General features: G+C 39.2%; 1 long non-coding RNA gene across 2 annotated transcripts; it reads right to left on the bottom strand.

Annotated features, from left to right (window-relative positions):
- Positions 1-340: 340 nt before the first annotated feature.
- LOC113953560 lies at positions 341-21,414 on the bottom strand. 2 transcript variants are annotated; one of them, XR_003529919.1, is made up of 6 exons: positions 21,224-21,414; positions 10,729-10,772; positions 9,758-9,842; positions 9,465-9,642; positions 6,326-6,479; positions 341-424 (listed from the first exon to the last, which is right to left on the bottom strand). It is a non-coding gene; the product is annotated as an uncharacterized LOC113953560 (long non-coding RNA). The 2 variants fall into 2 exon arrangements; XR_003529918.1 differs by lacking the exon at positions 341-424 and having other exon boundaries at positions 5,373-6,479.
- Positions 21,415-21,741: the final 327 nt, after the last annotated feature.

Below are 21,741 nucleotides of genomic sequence, written 5' to 3'. Positions count from 1 at the left end.
AAATACTGTCATACAGAATTAAAAGCATTAAGAATGGGCAGGCTGCAAATTCATCATTCAGGTTTAGTAATTTGAAGAACCTTTCATTAAATCTTCCATTTTTCTGGAATTTACAGGCAATTCCAAACCTGAATTTCATCACACATTAGCTTGGAGAAGCTATTACTTTAATAACTGTGCACTGATATGCATGGTAGAACTATAACGTCTTGCAGACATGTAGGCAAAACAGTGGATTTTTTAGGATCTGAGAAAGCACAAGCTGTAAACATAGTGCAGTAAAAATGCCTTCTTCTCTGTTTCCCACTGGCTGATTTTCAATTTTTTCTTCCCACACTCTCCCAGCACTTGGTGTCTCCCTCCATAAGCCAGCAATCCTAAAACGCACAAGGTCTGGGCATTTCACTCAGATGCTCTCATGCTGCTGCACAAAGAGAAGAAATACATAATGCTAAAGAGAAAACAAATCTGCTGTGCACTGCCATTCACTACAGCATCCAATCATTTGTTCAAGACTTATCACTCTAGGGAAAACAATAAATCAACCTTACAAGAAGTACTATCAAGGTAACAATTAAAGATGTTTTTTCTAAAGAAAAATGCTGGTTTGGGGCACACATTCGTTTCCCTTTGAATCATAATCCTTAATCACATTACCCTTGCAGACATCTTGAATAAGCTACACAATTTACTGTAAATATTCAATATTGACATTCCCATTTGTCCTTTTCCCATGGCAAGAAACTGATGTGGGCCTTGCCATGTCTACTGATGTGTTCCCTTATTCATTACAGAAATATGAAAGACTATCCTGAAAACACTGAGTTACCAGACTCAGTATTTGTCTGTAACCTTCCCGGGCTGTGCTCTCATGTGAGCATATGCATTATTCCTTGTGGCACTTATAGACGTGGTTTAGTGATGGACCCAGCAGTGCTTTGTTAATCACTGGACTTGATCTCAGAAGCTGTTTCTAACCTAAAGGGTTCTATGACCCTATGGATCTATGTGGAGCTCCCCAGGAAAAGGTGTAGATGAGCTTGATATGGTCTGAGTCATGATAGAGAAGATGTACACATACTCTCCTTCCTTCTCAGAAGTCTCATGGCTTACTTACACAAAGGAATTTGGTCAAAAAGTGTGAAAATCCAGTGTTTCAGCTGTACCATACATTACCCTCTCTCTTAAGTGGAGAGGTCTGGACAGATATAGAGGTTACCTCCAGTCAGCTCTCCATTCGTTATTAGCCTAGCTCGAGAAGGCTCAACTCAGTTACCACAGAAGTACCAGAAGGTTTCACTGCTTTAATAGATTTTAGGCACATAACAAAAAAACTGAGGGCTGTCTCCCATGTTACCCATTCGGAGTGGTTTGCTTTTCAGCGCACACAATACTTACCAAGACTAGCACAACTGGCAGTGCCTGTCCTGTGCTGCAAGAACATTTTTTGGTGGGACCCTCAAATTCAGCAAAGTTTGCATTATGAATGTTGATTATCTGAGCTAATGCCTTACTACTTCACTTGAGGCAATTTCCACTTCTCTGGTGTATTGTTTCTGACTTTCTGCTACTTCTTGATTTAAAATACTCAACAAGTGGCTTCAAATATGAGAGTTCTGAAGACCATGATGGAACCATAAGGAAGGTCATAGTTTCTCCCTTAACTGGGCCCTGCCCATCCAGCCACTAACAGGGACTGTGTTTTGAATGTGCGTTCAACTATGCCACCAGTTTGTAAAGACTACAAAAAAAAAAAATTCCTCCTCTTTGCTCTCTCTTCAGTTCAGGGGGTGATGACAGTTTCAGGCAAAATCAGTCAGTTCAGTCATCCAGCAGTTACCCAGGTGTTTTTTGTTTAAACATGTAGCCTATGGAATAGCATGAAAGTAACATGATGCATCTGAAGCACAGATGGAGAGATACCACACAGACACCTTCCCTTTGGCTACACAAATTCATTTACCAGGTTAGACTTACACTCAAAAGAAAATACTGCATTTATGTGTGTGCAATTCTGCTCATCAGCATCATAAAAGTTCACAATCTGGCAATGCTGATCATGATTAAAGCAGTCTGAAGTACCACAACCTGTGGTACTTGATAGGCTGTGACACAAAGGGATAGTGTTGCACTCCTTACTTCTTAATACTCTCATTTTAAAATGTATTTTCTTCAATTTAGTGGGAAACAAGCAAGAAATGCAGGTCAATGTGGAACATCAAAAGGCCACTACTCTTCCCATGGGTGATGAGAAAAAGAAAAAACAAAAAAATCAGTTTTTTTTTTCCACAGAAGCTTTCAAGAAAAACAAAAGCTGCAGCTCTGTTTTACAAAACACACTTAAACAACCTAACGCTGAATTATTCATGCCTGTTCTGAAACACAAGCTTTATAACCCTGAATTAATTGCCCTTGGTGGTGAGTATATCTCATCTCATTGTAAATACTTTGTCAATTGAAATACAAACATGTTCTGCACAAAAAAAAAAAAAAAAGATGTTAACACAAACAGTGTCATAAGCTTAAGTATATTATCACCTCACTTTTCGTAACGACTTTGGACCAAGTTTTACTTTTGAAGCTGGCAGACTGACTGAATTTTCATTGGTGTGAAAGCTCAGACCAGAGTTTTTCCACTTGTGACATTTGTTTTTTGGAAGGGAGTTGGCTGGTTCTGCCTGCATGTAGCCATAATCTAATTTTCCATTTGTCTTATCGAACTCCCTCTTCTGGGATTTTTCTGAAGATAATAATAATTCTGTAGGATTTTAAGATGGGACTTGCCTATTTGAGTCCTGTTGCTACCCAGACAACCACCCAACTGTCTATGAGGTCCCTTTTCTTGGAATATGTTCCTGAAATCAGTGTCATCCCTGGAAATACAGAATTTAGAGCAGCTAGCCTCTTGAGTGGTGTGATGTAAAAAAACACACAAACCCAAAGTGAAAAAAAGACTGGGACTTTTCTGAAACAAAAGCAAAATCCTACCTTTTGTGGTATGGAAAAAAATTTCTTTGCAATTAAACTTTTCTTTTGACTGCTTTCTTGATCATGTACAAAAAGCTTTCTCCACCGGTGCCTAAATATCAAGTGAACTTGTAAACACAGGAAGACCTGTACAATTGGTTGCAGAGATTAGGTGGTCTAGTTTAAACCAAGCCCTGTTTTCCAGCAGTCCTGCCTGCTAATGAAGGAAATTTGGTTCTCATAAGAAATACCACCTCTGCCCTATTTCCTCTAACTGGGTTTTTGAGAGACACACACAAAATAAAATTTCATCTCTCCACAGAAGTCTGGGTGAGTGACATTTAGCTAGTGGACTCAATCCTGACATGCGTAATAGGAGGAGAAGGGCAACTCATTAATTTCCAGGCTCCTCTGATCCCATGGCATTTAACCTTTAGTATCCTGCTGACACTGGCGATCTACCAGCCAATCATCCATGGCACCATGCTCTTGGCTCCTGTCTTATCTTGGGTGGAGTGGAGGGAGTGAAATATCGGAGAGATAGAGCCAGTGAAGGACCACTGAAGTATTTCTTTGCTGGAGAAGGACCTTCAGCTGTCCTATCAGCTCTGGTCAGGACAGTGACTCCGTACCTGAAATATTTGGCAGGCCTGCTCTGTTGCTTAACATTAGCATTTCAGTGGTGAAGGGGAAAGGAGAATTCAGGGATAGCTGCTGTGCTTTCCAACCAGCGGGGGCCATGGAGACATAGCTCTGCTCGCTCTTGGCTCTTTCTTTTTTGTGATCCCCTGGAGCAGCCTTTGTAGCTGAATGTTTGTTCTTCTGTGTCTAAAATAACTGTAGGTCCGGTATTGACTGTTATGCCAGATTTTTAGCACTTCTCTTGGCTGAAACCTGGAGAGGGAAGGAATGTTGTGGCCCCAAGACAGTCCCAACATCTGCACACCCAGACACACACTTTGCTAGCATCACACCTTGCCGTTGCATCTGTTCTCTCCTCCTCAAAATCCTTCCTTGTGACTGCAGTAACTCAGGTCCAAGTGATGTGGACATTCATGTCAGGTCTTGGGCAAGATTAATGAAAATGTTAGGGTGTGATGTTAGGGTACAATGAAGCTTCAACTGACTGTAATGGGAGGTTCATGAAGTTTTTATGATCTCACCCAAGGTGTCTAGCTGGGAAGGCTTTGGAGGAGGGTAGAAACTGAGGTCAAATGAGTATCCTAATCATCTGTGTAACTTGGGAACTATAGCTTTAAGCCAATTTAGAGTGATTTGTTGTCTTAGTTTGGTGGTGTGCTGACTGCTTCTCTTTCGTATGTGGAGAGAGCAAAGCTCTTTCCACATGTTTTTAGCTCACTGGCAGCTCAGGTCACCTGGCAAGCATTGTGATTATCTGAACACAGAGTGGCTCACAGGAATTGTGCTACTCCTAAAAGGGATGGAAAAGGCATGACATTTCTTATTTTATGGTCTTTTTCTGTTTTTTGAGCTGTGACATACCATATCCTATGTGGCAGGTGGCATGACACAGATGAGAAGTCAGAGCGAGAAATAGCTTTCCTTTCACTCTGAGGTGTGACATATGCTAGGAGATGCTGCAAACCTTATTAGGGCTCTTATTATTGTACTACCTAATGACTGGTGTATATATAAAATATTATTGTGTTTTACAGAGACACTCAAATGTTCAAGAACAACTAATGGGTTTGGACGTGCAACTGGCAGTTATTTCCCCTATCTCCAAAAATCAGGTTGCTTCAAAATTTTTCAGAGGCTGTGCAGCTAAAATCTAGTGCTTTTGAAAATGTAAGCTATTTTTTGTGAGTTAGGTATTGTGGCTCCTGTATTTTAAAACTAAGGTTTTTATTCTTCAGAAAAAGTACTAGCAATTATCTTACAGTATATTTTTCTGGTAAAGGAAGCTCACACTAGATGTGACAGTCAGGTGGACAGAAAAACACGTAAACTCAGGGCCAGACAAAGATATAGATAAAGGTCCAAGAGGAAGCAAAAATATATGGTAGAGTTTGCAGTGTTCATCGAGGTCAGAAAGATACAGCAGTGTGTCAGAACTGCACACACAGGACAGAGTCAAGGCACTGAAGATAAACACCACTCTGGTATATTTCAGTTTTCAGATGTTATAATTACAAGCTTGGTCTAAATGTTATGAAAGAGTACTATGGCTGTTCCCCACAAAAACATAAATGTTCTCTTTCTCCATTTTTTGCAGATAAACAAAGCCATAGCTCAAGATGAGTTACTCCCAGTTAAGGCTTTCCATACATGTTTAATTATCCTACATGTACATGCTATGTTTATGCATAAGGAGTGACAGAGGAAACTATCATGCTCACACATAATCATACAGCATTATTTTATTTCTGCTATCATGTCTCCTCTAATCATTGTGCAAAACAACCGGTGGCTAATGTGGCAGAGAAGATGGGGGAACAAAAAAGCAGAAGCCCTGAAAGAAGTGAATTTTCCTTTTTTCTCAGTGGCAATGCCATTCACCCAGAAGGGGGAGATCTCAGCCTGCATGCTGCAGCAGCCAGCACCTAGCTGGTATTTCAGCTCCAGCTCAGATTTTGTCTGACAGGAGATTTCAACACAAACCGTGCAATTTGGTGCTGGAGCACGCTGGACCTCATCTGCTTAAAAAAATGCACAGATATAGTTATCACACTTCATAATTTAATAAACTGCTAAAAAATTGCACACGTTTTCATTTTAGCAACTTAGGTCCTGTAACTAAACTCACAATGCTACAAAGACATTTGAATTTTTCACTAATATGTCATGAGCACTGCACCCATTGCAAATTAATGAGTCTCTGAATAGCACTGTGCATTTGTCATTTGAATTTATGCTAATGCACTGAGATCTCCTGATGATGTTGATAGTCCACAGCAGCTGCTCAAACTATAGAATATACATGCATGTTTCCTCACTTTTTATTCATCTTTCCTTGAATTTTTATGGTCTATCATTTGGACTGCAGTCCTGCTGCTGGTTATTGATAGGGCTGCTAATTCTCTTTGACTTTACACTACAGGCTTGACCCCCAACCCTGAGTAGAAGTAATGGACCAGTGTTGAGAGAATTATGTACATCACACAACAGCAACCTCAGACCAGAGGGTCAAAAAGAGTTCATTGAAAACCAATGGTATTTACAAAGACTGTTGGCATGGTAGCTGATAACTTCCCCCCTCTCCCCCCAATGAATTATACCAAGTATAACTTATTTCAATAAGTCTGGGACTGTGACTGCGTTCACCGAAATTATATATTGTAGTGGATGGCATTTGTTCTTTTTTGCATGTCAAAAGAAGAAAAGGCCTCTCATTTACCCTTGCCACCCAGAAGAGGAGAGTGTGCAACAGCCAGCGTATGGTAGCAACTGCAAGATGCTGGCCAAAGGCAAGATGACAACCTTTCCATCCAGAGTTCAGGCAGTGCCATTGGGTAATAAAGAACAGCATCAGACTGAATCCATCTGGGGTCCTGTCAAAGAAACAAAGAAAAGAACTGCTAGGGAAACTAGTAATAAAAGTTTCAAAATATTTATCTGCGAGCTGTTGTATATTGGAAGTTTGAATATTCCAGAGTAGACTACAGTCTTTACCAACTTTAGCTTTAAACATGACAATTATAGTGCTGCTAATATACCCAGGAAACAATTATTTGAGCTGCCTAATCATTTTCAAATGACTCAGAAAAAATCAAGCACAGAGATGAAATGAGTAGCACAGATAGTACAGCTTGTTAAGAGTCATTCCATTTTTTTTGTTTGTTTTGTATTCTTCCAGGTTTCACAGGGCAAGGGAGGCTTAGCAGTTTAATTTTGAAACATCTGTGAGCAGTGATGCTGTACAATATACTATGGCCTTTTGTTTGCAGCAGGTTCTTTTTGAGAGAACGAAACTGTGTCACATGAGGGAACTTGACTGAATTATCTGATAAATGTCAAAATTAGACAAATACGCTCTGCCATCTCTTAAATACTATCTGGAAAGGCTTTTAAAAAATTAACCAGTTCATCTCCAATATCAAAGAGAAACTCTAGAGCTGAACAATAGCATATACAAAAGGAAAAGAGAACAGACTGACTCCATGATCTTAAAGCAGCTCCGAGCAGAACTCTCAGGAGAGCTATTTTATACACATATATATTATATATATTTATATATATTTTTATATATGTATATGTACATGTGTATATATATATATATATATGTACATCTAACATTCTTGCACCATCGCCGGTTAAAGGACTGCTTCAGAGAATTGCATTTCAGTAAGGAGCAGCAAATAGATACTTTCCTATAGCACTGCAGTTTTCCCATCAAGGAGAGTAAAGACATTTTCACTGTTCTCAAAAAACTTTGAAATGTAAACTTGTTCGATTGATGGCTCCTTCTGGTCCTGGCAGCCTTTTTGATAGCTGGTGCTCTTTCTGGAATACTTGTTAAAAATGTCTCTGTAGCAAAGATGTTGTGTTTTTTGTTGGGTTTTTTTTCACCCATGTAATTTTTTTAAAGTCAGTGCATGGAGGAGTGGAGATAGGCTCGTGTCTTAAATGCAGCAGACTGACAGGTGAACACCTCTCTCGCTGCCCTTGTACATTATAATAATTTGTGAGTTTAGACTGCTTGAAAACAGTTTTTTCATTCTAAACCTTTGATTGTCTTTGTGCACAACTCCTGCTCAGGAAAAGTGGCCTTGGCATTGCAAACTATGCTGGAGGCTGTGAGCGTGTCAAGGTAGTGCAAGCTATGTGCACTACCATCACTTAAGACCAGTGCCTGCTACAGCTATTAACTCCTCTCTGCATGGAGACTGACCAAAATTTGGGAGTGACACCAACCTGAAAGGTAGTGTCCCATGTTCCTCCCTCCACCAGTGTCCGCGGTAGCTCACTTCTGACCTTTACCAGCAAAGGAACCCCTATTCTGGTTCAGAGGGAGCCCATCTGTTGAAGGCAGTCCAGCTTTCAGAACAACTGTGCTTGCATACTTGCTTGTCAAACTTGCATGGCTCTTAGTTTTGGAAACATTTTGCTTTGTGCATGTAAATGGTTTCCTGGAGGTTGTCACATATGCTTGTTTCTCATCTCTCATGCTACCTCCTCTGACCCTGCTAACTCAATCATTGCAGTGTAATTGTAAAAGGAATCTTCCCAGTTGAAATAAAAAGCAGTGTCAAGGGAGGTTTCTGGATTAACACCTTTGTGCTAACCATGGTTCACAGATCTGGAGAAGATTAAACTTGCTCCATGTGAAAAAATTTTATACGTAGCTTTAACAAAAAATAACGTTGCTTCCAAATACAAATAATCTGAGGCAGACAGTCAGCTTTTCCCACTCCACTTTTCCTTTCACTGTGCTCAGCGTAGCTATTAATTAGCTATCATCATTGTTAAAGATTATTTTGCTGCATAATAGCTGGGATTTTTTACCACATCAAAACACAAGAATCTTCAAGAGCCTCCCAGCATGTTTCATGGACTTAATCTTGTCCCTCATTCTCCCTTCACCAGCCTCACCAGCCCCCCTTTTTATTTCTTTGAAAGAATTTGTGCAAACTCAGATTGCAGAGAGTGAATAATTCAGCCCACTGGTATATGAAACCATGGCAGAGAAAGTAGTTGGTGTGATTCACAAGGGCTACAATGTGCTTGTAAAGAAAGGCAGATAATCCTGATAATACGCTATGCTAGCCACGGCTTTTGGTAAAATATACAGCACTCAGTGGTCTCTCCAGGCTCAAAGGAGACTGTGCTTCTCAAAAATGACAGCAACATTTTTAGGCTCTTGTAGCCTTTTATGTTAAAAACCCTTGCAAGTGATTTTTTATCAGTGTGCTTGTTAAGTGAGAGAATACTTGGTTTTATTTTAGTTCTATTTTAACTACAACAATGAGTTCTCTGAATATCTTCCTAATGTTTCAGATTTCTATAAAGATAGCAGTTTCTTTTCCAAATAATTTCTTAAAGAAAAGTGTGAGGGATGGAGGTACTAACGCTGATGAATTTCACATCCTATAATTACAAAACTACAGGGAAAAGGTTAATTTAAGTCAAAATCTGAGCATTCCAGACCTCAGATTCTCAGTGTCATTGGACATCTGGGGAATTGGGATTATGATTCTTAGATAATGTGGGTCAGTCTTGCCCTGTTGATATCAAGGGACTGATCTATAGGGATTGGTGATCTGGGTCTCCGTGCAATTTCCTTACAGTTCCAGATAGAAATGCTGCCTGTAGATCATTACCATCCCCAAATGCCCAGCTTGCATTCAGTCTCACACCTCAGCATGTATTACAAGAGCCTAAAAAGTAACCCAAAACTGAAGAATCCAAACATCTCTTAAAAAAACCCTATTAAGTATATTGCTTGTTGTGCATGTTAGAAAAAAAAGCCACATTCAAAGCCTCATTCAAAGACACAGTTAAGAGTAGTCTCCAGCTTTTTTTTCTAAAAGGAATACCTGCAATCTTGCTAGTGTACCCCAGGCAGATAGAGTTCATGGCCAAGCTGGGGACACCACTCAGCATCAAGAAGTGAGGGTACAGGCTGGAGAAGGATACAGGTGGGAGAATTTCACGGCAGTCCTTATTCTCTGCATCTCTGACAGCTGCTTACAGCTGTCAGCAGAACACAATTCGCTGAAGAACAAATAAAGAGCTGGGTCAGGTACACAGGAGATCTTTCAAAGTGTGAGTTCCTCCTTTTAGTGGGTACCGGGAGTTGAAAATTGAAAATGGTAAGAGTGTATGGTACCTTCTCTACAGACTGCCAGACACATCCCAAAGGCATAGTGATAAATGTCTTCTGGCCTTCTCAGTGTCACAAGGCATTTGCATACCTTTAGGAAATTAAGCACAGAGACAGAGAATATAATTTAAATATCCATATCCTCAAAGGGAAAGGATCCCAAGTTTGGCCCTTAGTCCTGAAAACTAAAGGAACCCTCAGATGGCATATTCTGGAGTTGAGATGATCCCGAAAAAAACCCTGGTGCTCTAAACATTAGACATATCTCTGTTCTATATTGAATATTTTTTCCCCCAAGCTATTGATTTGATTTTCTATATGGAGCATGTCCAGATGCTGTGTGTGTTTTTGAAAGCAGATTCTTGCTTTTAAATTCCATATATGGAATGAATGTTTATTAACATATCAAATTGGGTAGGATTTTAACTAAGAGGGAAAAATAAGGCTTTACAAGAGGTGCAAACTTTTTGGTGTGTTAATCTTCTCTGGATTCACTTCTCAGCAGAGCTCTGTAGCTGCATCGAAGAGCAGCACCACCAACAGTATCCCTTTCCTTTTCCTGATTCCACAGTGTTGACATTTCCCTGTGAATGCTATGCTTGGTCCACACCTCTAATGATTCTAGGGCTGTCTCTGGGGATTTGTCCTTTCTCCTTCTCAGTCCTTCCCTTTGCATGGTTCCCACGTGCTGTGGGGAGGCTCAGGAACTTGTCTGCTTAGCAGACTTGAAATCTCTGCACCAAGCAGTCCGCCTGTCAGTCATCAGTCTTTACAACTGTTTTTGCTTCATAAGGCAGTGGAATCACCACATTTACCTTATAGTTCTGTATTTGCCTACAGACAAAATGATGTGATTCCATTATGTACTTCTGTGGTGTATAGGTATTATATACTTGTGTGGGAATGAATCAAGACTCCTTTTCTAGTACAAATGCCACACATTTTATGCTCTTTTTTACCCCTATAACCAAACTCACAGGTCGTAAAGATTCTACTTTGCTCAGAGGGACTCGTGGTCAAACTGAAAAGAAAAAAAAATGTTAAAAAAATCATACCATACTTCTTAGTAAGTTCTCTTTTCTCTTTCAACTAGCCAACATAAAAACCTTTTCTCCGGGCTTTAAAGTACTAACAAGTGTTCTGCGGTTTCTAAGAGATTCTTTTTTTTCTTTCATAGCTCCAGGGTTACCACCCTAGTAGGTGTGGAAAATCTTTGTTCACTTCATTATAAGACACTTTTGTGTACCATCTAACTGGATTCGGCCAGCAAAGAAGAGCAGATATGTCCCATGCTGAATGCTTTTTTTCCTTGTCCCTGACATCCCAGGATATTGCATACTTTCATGTTCTAATGGAGGTTTCTTTTACCAGTGACCAACATTTTCCTCTACTCTCTAATGCTCCTACAAGTTTCTGACCTGTTATAATTTCCCCACCTGCAGCGCAGTTGCAGCCAGTGTTCCTGTTGAGTACTGAGGAAATTAATGTTGCCTAGAAAAACTGCCTTCACATTTAGAAAATCTGTATGCCAGAGGCTGTTAGCTTGTGTACACTAGCATCTTGAGTGTTCTCCATTGCATCTGTGTGAGAACTGCAGTGAAAATCAGGGGGGGAAAGGGCAATTCATATAATGAATTTCGCTACAGGCTTTCTCACAAACCTTGCCCACTTGTCCCCAAAGCATCACCTTAAGCTGCCAGTGGTAGATGTAGATAAGAAGCACTCCAGACTAGTGAAAACTTTTTCCATTCTTTGAAAACATTGCATATACTATTTTTGTGTGACAATGAAAAAACGTCCAAGCACTTTTCAAACACACATTTACTCAGTAACGTATTCTTATTACCCAGTTCTCTATCTGGGCTATTTTGAGAAACTGAAAGCGCTGCTTCTCTTTTAAAACTAGCCACTTCCTTTTTGACTGTCTTCCCACTCTGAACATAAAACAGGTGCATCAGCAATATTTGGCAAGTAGATAGCAAAAGAAGTTCTATCTTTAATACCCAGCTTTTTATGTAGTTTGCCTTATCTTAGTCATCAGCACTGTTTCAAAGCTATTGAGTATCACAGCACTGCCTACAAGCCCAGTTTGAGGAGACCTGGCAGGGGTTATAGCTGTGGGAGGACCTGCAGGAGGAGGTACTAGATGCTTCTGAGACAAGAGATGCCCGTTATAATACTTCCTTCATATTTCTCATTTGTTAAAACTCAGTTTTCTTTGTTCTTTTATGACAGGTGACTGAACAGATTATTTCCAGATGCAAACAGACAACTCATCTTACATTCTGGCAAGGAAAGTAAAATGGAACATACTTCATAGAGAAAGATGAATGCAAATGTATTTGGCAGACTCATAAACAGTTGAAAACAAGGTCTTACACTGCAGAGACTCAGGGAACCTTAGCTGTACTGCCCATACTACCCACAGTAAATGAGTTGTCTGCCACAGGATAGTATCTTCATATGTTATAGTCCTCTGCAGATTGCTTTTAGATGTTAAGATACCTCTGCTTTACATTGTTTTAGAGGCTTGAATTTAGAAGGCTTGAATTTAGAAAACACAGTCTTTCAACTGTTATTGGAGAAAAAAACTCCACTCAGATTCAAACGGGGAGCAAGAAGGAGGAACTGTCATGAGTCGAACTTTTGAAAAAGATACCAGGCTTCAGGGTCCTGGAGGTCTGGGGTAAAGGATCATAGGTTGTTGACTTCCAGTGGCATGGGCTCCAGGCAAAACAGAATGATTTGTGATTAAATACTCCATTTTCCTCTCTTTTTCCTCTTATGATGCCTTTCCGTTCCATGTTTTTCATCAGGAGAGTAAATCATAACTGGTGTGGTGGATTGTAAATATATTATATTAATAAAATATAACATACTGTAAGTACAACTAACTGCAATTCACTGGCCTGTTGCCTTTGATACGCAAAGCAAATACATTCTGATCTCCATAAACTGTACAAAGTTACATTTTTCTTAAAAAAAAAGAGGAAAAACCCACCAAAAATAAGTGTTATAGACAATCTCTATCATCATCATACAGAGACAACCTCAGAGTAACTCCACACTCAGCTTCTCCCTACCATCTCCACACCATCTTCTCCCTGTGCCCTGAACACAGGAGCTGGAGGAGACACAGCATTAATGTAATACATTAAGAGACACCTATGAGTTTTAGGATATATAAATGCTAATTGTGATTTAGTTGAGTCTGTTTGTTATCATTTGCTGCCTATTTACAGATATAGATGCAAAAGAGATTTTTGTAGACTTAGTGGTCACTTTTAGGGTCCTGGTCCTATGTTGGTGGTGTCTCTCTGAAGACGTCCACACTATTCAACACTGCATTAGTCTGTGCCAGATGTTTCTTTTCATTCATACATAACTGCTTATAACACAAGTTTTCTTGCTTCAAAAGGGTGTTTACATTGTCAAAAGAAAGCTAAAAATTTTTGATTTGGACACACGTTGGCTTACATTGCATGCATTCAAACCATCCCATTCTCTAAGTTTTCAGTGCAAGATGTTGAACATTGCCTGGGTTCTTCCATAGCGTTTTTGGAATAAAAAATTATGTTCCAAAGTTGACTGTGATACCGCACTTCCAAATCATACACTGATAAATAATAATCCTGTAGTAAAGCCTATGTCACTGTTTCCCACAGCATTCTCCAGAAGAAACTGGATGCTCATGTGTTGGATGGCTACACTACATTGGGTAAAAGAGTGGTGGTGAATGGAGTGACATCCAGCTGGCAGCCTGTTACTAGGAAGATTCCCCAGGGCTCTTTGTTGCAGCCAGTCCTGTTTAATATCTTTATTGATGATTGGAATGAGATGATTGAGTGCACCTTCAGTAAGTTTGCAGATGACACCAAATTCAGTGGGAGTGTTGATCTGCTGGAGGAAGCAGGACTGAAAAGGGATCTGGACAGGCTAGATGGGCAGAGGCTAACTGTATGAGATTCAGTAAGGTGAAATGCTAGGTCTTGCCCTTGTGTCACAACAACCCCAGGCAGTGCTACAGGTTTGGGGCAGAATGGCTGGAAAATGGCCCAGTGGAAAAGGACCTGAGGGTGTTGGTTGACAACATCTAAACATGAGCCAGCGTGTGGCCAAAAAGGCCAAGGCCATCCTGGGTGATATCAGCGATAATGTGACCAGCATGACCAGGGCAGTGGTTATCCCTCTGTACTTGGCACTGGTGAGGCCATGTCTCAAATCCTGGGTTCATTTTTGGGCTCCTCACAGCAAGAAACACAGTGAGGTGCTGGAGCAAAAGCAAAACAGAGCTGGGGAAGTGATGGGGGTAGAGCTGTAACCCCCCTTATGCAAGACACAGAAAGGATCACTCTGCACGGAGTCACAGTGTGACACAGAATGAACGTTTATTAAACATGGACGCCAGCTTTTATAGGGAAAGCAGGTGCTTTTTTGAACAAAGGGTGGAGATTGGGAGGAGTATTCCAGGAGTGGCAAATCACAGCAACAAGGGGTGGAACTGTCTAAACATGAACAAATGGGAAACTGTCTCTGGGGAGAATGGGTGAAGCAGGTAGGATGAAAAAGGAAAGGGCTTACATTGAACCAATAGGAAAAAGGGTAGCAGGGGTACAGGACCAGGAACAATAAATTTTACATAATAAAATATATAATTATATATATATAAAATATATAATACATATTATATATGATATATGATATATATATAATATATATCATATATAATATGTATTATATATATATAATGTATATATATATGTATATACATAATAAAATATATTATACTAATAATAAAACCATTGCACAATGGAGTAAAGGCACTTTGAAACAAACACTCGTGCAGTCCTGACAGGCACACAGCGCACCACGACGTAAGTGCATTCTGATGTTATTTCTTCTTTTTCTTCTGATTTCTTTTCACTAATTTTTCTTCACCACTCATATGTCTCCATCAGGGCACTTCCAACAGGGAAGGTTCTGGAGTACAAGCCTGATGAGAAGTGGCTGAGGGAGCTGGGGGTGTTTACCTCGGAGAAAAGGAGACTCAGGGGGGAATCTTCTCACTCTCTACAGCTACCTGGAAGGAGGTTGTAGCCAGGTGGGACTTGGTCTCTGCTCTCAAGTAACAAGTGATAGGACAAGAGGAAATGGTCTCAAGTTGAGCCAGGTTTGGATATTGGAAAAAATTTCCTTACCAAAACGGTGGTCAAACCCTACCACAGCTGCCCAGGGAAGGGGATAAGTCACCCTGAAACTGAGCCATGCCCTGAAACTCTTCCAAAAGGTGTGTAGATGTAGTGCTTAGGGACATAGTTTGGTGGTGGGCTTGACAGCACTTGATGACCTTAGAGGTCTTTTCCAACTTGAATTATTCCATGATTCTGTGATTCTGTGACTTTGTTAAGAAGTTTGTCATAAGCAACAGGTTGGTGGGTACAACTCTGCTGCAGACTGTGAATACTTCATTGTAATCAGATCTGCCCTCCTTGTAAAGCCATTTAAACTCAGTCTGGAAAGGCATGCCTGGCTCTGATGTATTGTCTTGCTTCCTACTTAATTTGCTTTAAGCAAGCTCATAATGAGTATCATGTAAATCCCATAACAATCACAAGGTAACATGTTTGAGACCGTTTTGAGCTTTGGTAAGGAGCTGTGGCCCCTTCCAGCCCAGCCAAGCCACTGACATCTCTCGAAACTGCTCTCTCAGGCTGCCCAGGGAAGTGATGGAGTTAACATCCCCAGAGCGCTTTAAAAGATATGTAGATATGTTGTTTAGGGACAGGGGTTAGTAATGGCTGGGCAGTGCTGGGTTACAGATTGGACTTGATGATCTTAAATGTCTTTTCCAACCTGAATGGTCCTATGGTTCTCTAATTCGTATTTTTCCAAGGAAGTAGGTAATCCTATTGCATATAAGACTATAGATACCTTCAGTATGGTGGCCTATCCAAGCATGTTGGACTTCCCATCGTATTTGATTCAGTTATATGGACAACATTTCTGCTCCTCTAAGTGCATCAAGAGATTACTGATTATTATTCTTTTAAAGTATATGGGAAAATGACATTGTACAAATGAAATATGTAGGATTAAATAAGAATTATACAGGACTGATTTCCACTGCTGCATTTATTGATTTTCCCTCTCCAACTTCAAGAAAGGGAATTATTTTTAGTTAGAAACAGTTCCTAGAAGATCACTGTGGCAAGTAGATGTGGTGACTGTCCCGGTGCTGCCAGCACTAATGAAGTTTCTTTTATTTTAAATACAATATTTTCCAAATTTTAGATATTTTTATGTTAAGGGCACTGAACTCAAAATATCATGTGGTAACAGCAATTCTGTTTTATTAAAAACTTGGTAGTAATTTTTGTTCACAAATTGTTTAGGATCAAATGTTTGAATAAAAAACCCTTAAAAATATAAGGCCCAAAAAATTAACCCCCAAAAAAAGGTCATCAGATATCTGCATGTTTTGCGGAAATAGTTAACAAACCATATAAATATGCTGCCAGAGTGCTGGTGATATCCTTTAGAATCCCAAGAATATAGGTGGGAGAGTGCTAATACATGTGTCTGCCCCTCAGGAAAATTTTCATGAGAAACTGACACCTTAGGAATGAAAGTAAGCCAAAGGGGATACATAAATGAACCAGCTTCTTCAGTTTCGGTACCGATGGGACTATTTATGGAACCTTTATGGTCAGAGACAAAAATAACTTACAAATAAGAACTGAAACAAGCTCCAGAATGGTCATCTTGGAGAGGAAAGTGCCAGCAACTGGAAAACTTTTCCATGGGAACTTTGTCAGCATGTAGGAGATGCCCTCTCTCTTGCATTGTGTTGTTGCCTCACCCAGGAGACGAGTAATAGACAGATGCTGTTTTTACTAAATATGGGTCAGCAGTAAATTAGCATAGTGCAGGTATTATGCATTAGCGTACTACAGTGCTCTTTCTTTTCATAATGTTAATGTTATTTAATTTTGTAACATCAGTTGTAATATTAATTGAATCTAATTGCTGCCTGTTTGCCTTTTTAGCCTTAACTCTCTTTTTTGTCCACCCACACCTTCAGATATGTCCTGCATATGGATTAGTGTCCACATCATGCTGGAAAACAGAATCATTACATATCTTTATCCGGTACAGAGACTCATTTGTGAGAACATGAACCCTGAGGGGGTATTTGCTTAGCTCTTGTTTTGCCTTTTTTAAATCCTAACTGTTTAAATAAGGGGCATTTTCCTAATGTGGCTGCTTTCTCATCTATTTCATCTTCATATGGCTCTTTTTCCCCCTAGCTTTGATTTGTACGTGTGGAATATTTTTGATCAGATAACACCCAGTGGATATTTTGCTGTCTTTATTCACGACAATGGTTTTGTAAGCTGCAGAGCTGATAAACACTTACATGTGCCTTATTTCCTTTTCTGCATAAAGATTCTACTGAGACATCAGCACACCTGGGGAAAACATGTTTTTTAATATCATAGTTGTTGTTATTAATTTTAAATTCAAAACCATTATATTTGATGTCTACATCTTTAAAAAATGCAAAATTATGTCTTGTTGGCAATAATGAATATAAATCTAACAGAGAAGAAGAAAGGGAACCTGCCTTAATGTTCCTTTGTTATAAAATTCTTATCTGACAAAAGGACTTTGAGAATATTAAAACTTGACTCTTTGTCTGTTAGTGTTATGAAAGATAGAGCTCTTGCTAAACTAGTGCTGCTTTATTGTCTCCACAGTTATGATGCCTGACACAGCAGTTTTTCCTTCAAAATAAATCCTTGGGACAGAAGATAAAACAAATGCCATGCTCTAGTGACTGGCATATACCAACCAGAGGCACATTCACATGAGAAAACTGCTTGACAAATATTTCATGTATCTGAGACATTTTCCAGCTGAGTTGCCTTGCTATTCTGTTCCCACCACATTCTCTGCATTACAGAGTGGAAGAGCAAAGACATTTAACTTCTGCACTGGATTGGGAACTTCAGATGTTAAAGACCAGGTCAATATTATGGTTTTTTTCAGTTAGCACTGAATAATGGAAACAAACTTAATATCAGTTCTTTTTTTTTGTATAAAAGAAGTAAATCTGGGAGGGGTTAGCTATATGACTTAAAAACCCCTTTACACAATAGCTAAAAATTCTCATGAACTAAGGCTATTTATATATTTATTATAAAATTATGAAAAGCTCATAATACTAACTTTCTCATCAGAAACGTGAATCTAACTGTCTAAATATAGAAAAGTACGACTGATAGAATATAAAGAAATCATTGAGAAAAATCTTGGATTTCAAATAAAGAGAAAAGTATTTTTAAGGAGGTCAATTTATTGGAAATCATTGTTTCAATTAGCTAAGCAGGTATTTTTTTTTAACATAAATTTATAACAAAAGTTCTAGTGTAGCATCAGCCATAAGGGCTGTATGTCAGTATGGTATTATGAAAAACAACAGCAAAAAAGCTATTAGCTTTTATAAGAACCCTAAAAATAAATTACTTATTTCAATAACAAAATTTTATAGCTCATTGAATGGTTCACTTTTCAGAGTAAAAACTAAAACACAAAGTAGGAAAAATAATTTCATTGTACCTCATGGACTTAGAAAAATTAGTAATGCACCAGTCTCAGAAATAAAGAAGGAAAATGGTGGAAAGTTGTACAGCTTGTTCCTGATCCTTCACATAGAAAATAAGGTTAAAACTCCTAGTTAATTAGCTACAATTAAGCAGTATATATGACCTTTCAGAAGTCAATCATCTCATATGCCTGTGGAGCTGCTTGTGTTCAGCCGTGAAGTAACGAAACAATTGTGCAGCATGCATTTGATAAATTTGAATAGAAATTTGCTTGAAAAATCATTATCTGCTTGCAGAGTAGGAAAAAAAGACTAAATTTGTTGTATTAATTATTTATTGCAAACTTTTCGCTCAGCTCTGGCTATGCGTAAGGTGGGAAATGAGTCAAAAGGCACCATATAAAGGAAGAGCTTCAATGATCAGATTCTGTCTTCCTACCCTAAACACACTGCCTACACCTACTTGGATACCACAGGCAAAAGTGAGGCTGATTTCAGAACAATGCATGCTATACCAATGTTACAAAGACTCATCACATGGTTTTGGCATGGTCCAAAACTCTGACTCTGGGTAATGCCAACAATGTGCAGCATTTCAGGATCATTTGGAGCATGATCATGTTCACTGGAGCAGGCATCACCTAGGGAACCTAAAAGCACACCTGCTGGAGGGAGTCCAGAGGATGCCATGAAGATGCTTAGAGGACTGGAGCACCTTTGCCATGAGGAAAGACTGAGAGAGAGTGTGGGTTGTTCAGCCTGGAGAAGAGAAGGCTTTGGCAAAACTTTGGAGCACCTTTCAGTTCTTGTACCTAAAGGGGCAACAAGAGAGCTGGAGAGGGACTTTTGAGAAGGGCATGAAGCGATATAGCAAGGGGTAATGGCTTTGAGCTGACAGGCGACAGGTGTAGATTGGAAATTAGGAAGAAATTCTTAACTGTGTGTTTGGTGAGGCACTGGCACAGGTTGCTCAGAGAATCTGTTGATGCCTCATCCCTAGAAGTGTTCAAGGTCAGGTTGGATGGGCCATTGAGGAATCTGGTCTAGAGGAAGATGTTCCTGTCCATGGCAGCAGGGTTGGAACAAGATGAGATTTAAGGTCTCTTCCTACAACATCACCCTTCTGTGATTCTATGTGGTCAGTTGTCAGTAGTTCTTTGCTACAATAGATGGTAGAAATCAGTTTCCAGTGCTTCTTTCTCTTTGGTCTTCTAAGGACAAAAAGTCAATTCAAGACTGATGGGTATTCACAATACTTAGACTGAATAAAACTCGGTGTTTGGGTTTTTTTGTTTGCTTGTTTGTGGGGGTTTTGTTTTTGTTTGTTTGTTTGCTTTTTTCATTCTAGGCAGATGAAGCAAATTTAGTATAAAGTTGTACAGTAACACATGTAACACCGGTATTTCAGGGCAAGGAGCAGCAGTTGTATCCAAGTTTTAGCTGGTTGTTTTAGAGGTCTGTACTACAATATTCCTACTTATTTGGGAATCTGAAAATAAATGGAGTAAAAGACATCTAAGGACACTATTTTTTGTTTTCTTATAGCAACATCATAGGAAAAATAAAAATAGCAAGAAAAATTATTTTTTTAATATAGAGTATCTCTGTGAACATCTAATGCAAGATTTTTCAACAACAGGAGTTTTAATTTTTTTGCTCCCAAATCCCTGTTAGATTCATAAATAAATACCTAATTTGTAACAGTGCCGATCACCAGTGTACCAGTCAGTGTCCCACAAGAAAACAGTTTTATAAACAGTGCATCTAGCTGAAGTTTTTTCTAGCTGACTTCCTCTCGTTGAGCTTACTTGGAGTTTTAGATGAACTTTGCTTCTGAAAATAAGACTACTTATTTTGGTGCCAAAATTAGGGAAACTTGTTCCACAGTTACATTTGTACCTGTGGAGGTCCATTCATTCCCCTTGGAGAGAAGAAAGTTAATGGTAAAAACAATTTTAAAAAGTCAAAGCCCTTCATTAACAAAGTCAGAAATTTTCAACGGAAAAACAGATTGAGATAAGGATCATGATTTTTCATCAGACCTCAGTCTAGGCAAAATTCTGAGCTTCTGATTGTTAATCTTTTGCTAAAACCTGTCAGTATCTCCTTAATTAAATTGAGCTTTTCTTTGGTAAAACTTTTCATGTCAGAATTATACAGTTAAAATTCTGACATTCAAACTACTTGGTGAGTGCTAATGAGGTGCCTTAGTTTGTTTTAATGAGGTATAATGCATAGCTTCATTGATACATGAGAAGAGAAATAGGAAGATTTTTGAAACAGGTTTTTGCTCTGTAATCCAAGCAAAACATACAGACTCTGCTACTCGCCATTAATAGGATGACATAAAGAGTTGGCAGTGTTTTTGTACCGAATACCCCAATCTCATGTGGCTACATTTGAAACGTGGAAAATCATTGTTATCTCATATAGATCCTTACAATGCACTGTATGTATCTAGTGAATGAGCATCAAACTGACCCTGTGGGTGTATGCTGCACATCCTGCCAGTCCATTGATTTTGGGGCTACACTGAAAACAAAAGGCTGGCTTTGAGAAAGGGCCATGAACTCACATTTAAGGGTATAATTTTGCACAAGTCAGAATAGAGGAGAGACAAAACTGTCCTCCAGACAATAGCCTTCAGTATGGGGAATGCTAATTATAATGTTGAAGAGCCACAGGGTCACGCTCTTTCCACTATTCTGTAATTATACACCAGGAAGCACAGCACACAAGAGGTTAACTTCTTTGGTTCGCTTTTTATTATGCTTGGGAATTTCATGCATATGCAAGATATAATTCCATAAGAATTATATTGTTGGTTATCATTAATGGCTGCTTGTTATGAAGTGCAATATTCCTACCTTTAAAATTCAGCAGGATTCTAGACAGGCCTTTCCGCTGTTAGGAACTTGGCCAATAAATTACTCAATAGGGTGCATAGAGTGGCTGCAGCAATATAATAGCATCACCCTTGGAAACTGTGGAACAGTATTGGTAACCACAGGAGCAAAGGGGCACTTCTTCACAAGGATGTCTTTCACTGGCGCAGACGGTCAACTAGAGGGCAAAACAAAATGTTTCAGGCTAGATATAGATTTCAAATGGGGCAGATATTTGGCAGGCAGGAATCATACACAAAAAGCTGACTTTGAAAAAATGTCATGCAAAAAGAAAAGAAAGATCCTCTGTTACCACAGGAATCTGAATATATTATACAGAGCTTTATTAGTTGGCTTAGAGCAGGAAAAAGAAGTCTGACAGAATCAAACTGCAGCCTTTGGGAACAGAAGGATGTCACTTCTGTGCTGGCTTCTTCTCGCTGACCATTTAATTTCTGCTGACTGCATTTTTGGCAGGATTTCCTAGATAGGGAAGAACT

The sequence above is a fragment of the Corapipo altera genome, unplaced genomic scaffold (genome assembly GCF_003945725.1).
Source record: "Corapipo altera isolate COAL_440 unplaced genomic scaffold, ASM394572v1 61281, whole genome shotgun sequence".
Taxonomy (NCBI): domain Eukaryota; kingdom Metazoa; phylum Chordata; class Aves; order Passeriformes; family Pipridae; genus Corapipo; species Corapipo altera.
The sequence above is the reverse complement of the archived record's forward strand: the minus strand, read 5'-3'. Positions and strand labels throughout refer to the sequence as shown.